The sequence below is a fragment of the Pteropus medius genome, unplaced genomic scaffold, assembly GCF_902729225.1.
Source record: "Pteropus medius unplaced genomic scaffold, Ma_sr-lr_union100, whole genome shotgun sequence".
NCBI classification, from domain to species: domain Eukaryota; kingdom Metazoa; phylum Chordata; class Mammalia; order Chiroptera; family Pteropodidae; genus Pteropus; species Pteropus medius.
This window is the reverse complement of record NW_024349798.1, coordinates 1,072,422-1,073,713: the sequence shown is the minus strand read 5'-3', so window position 1 is coordinate 1,073,713 and position 1,292 is coordinate 1,072,422. Positions and strand designations below refer to the sequence as shown.

The window sequence follows — 1,292 nt, the reverse complement described above, 5'->3', positions numbered from 1 at the left end:
AAGGGTGAGTTTCAAACAGGAAGTGAGGAGGAGTGAATGAACTCAGTAGATGTAAATTTGGCCACCCACAGTTCCCCAAAAAGTTAAACATGAAGTTATCATGAGACTAAGAAATTCTACTCCTAGGTATATACCAAAGGGAAATTGAAAACATATGTCCACAAAGAAACCTGTTCATGAATGTTCATAGCAGCATTACTCGTGATAGCCAAAAAGGGGAAACAGCTCATAAGTCTATCAACTAATGAATGGACTTAAAAAATGTAGTATATTCATGCACTGGAATATTATTCAGCTATAAAAAAGGAACAAAGTCTATAATATTATATGTCAACTGTAATTGAAAATTTAACATTTAAAAAATTTAAAAATCTCAAAGGATGAAGTACTGATTTATGCAACAGCATGGATGAAATAAAAAAAAGGCCATGTATTAAGTGATTACTTTTGCATGAAATGCCCAGAATCAGCAAATCTACAGAGACAGGACGAAGATCGCGGTCGCCAGGGTCTGGAAGGAGGAGGGAATGGGGAGGGACTACTAATGGGTACGAAGCTTCTTCTGGGGGTAATAAAAGTGTTCTGGAATTAGATCGTGGTTGTGATTGCATAGTCTCATGAATATACTTAAAACCACTGAATTGTACATTTTAAAAGGATGAAATTCATAGCATGTGAATAACAGCTTTATAGATATAATAATAAAATTCGGCCACTCAGTCCTGCTACATGTAGAAAGTACAGCAGTGGAGCGATGTCCTTAGGATCCAGCTGAAGCCCTTGTGGGAGTGCCAGAGGACAGATGTGTCTCCTGGAACCAGGACACAAGTGGGCCCTCTAGTTGGATCTCAGGTGGATAGTAAATCACAGAGGTAGTAAATCTTCCTGATGACCAGTGATGGCTAGACACATTGTGAAGGGCATGAAGCTTAATGTATTATTATTATTATTATTATTTATGCCTACAGCACCTGGTCTTCCTAGGTGGTCTCCCATCCAAGTACTAACCAGGCCTGACCCTGCTTAGCTTCTGAGATCAAACATTGGGCTTGTTCAGGGTGGTATGGTCGTAGACCATGGACCGTAGCTCCACTGGGGTGCGAACCTACGACCTTCTGCGTGTGAAGCAGATGTGCTAACCGCTACACTATGGAACCATGTCCACTTAATGTTTTCTTGAGAGTATCTACTTCCACCAGAATCAGGCTAAGAACTCAAGTGCAGTCAGGCCGGTCATACACAGGAGCTGGGAAAAGATGAGGTAGTCCCTTGGGCTCTTCTTTCACCTGGGA

At 41.1% G+C, this 1,292-nt stretch overlaps 1 pseudogene; it reads right to left on the bottom strand.

The window, feature by feature from the left end:
• Nucleotides 1-959: 959 nt before the first annotated feature.
• Nucleotides 960-1,075, bottom strand: LOC120620686 (uncharacterized; annotated as a pseudogene).
• Between the last annotated feature and the right edge of the window lie 217 nt (nt 1,076-1,292).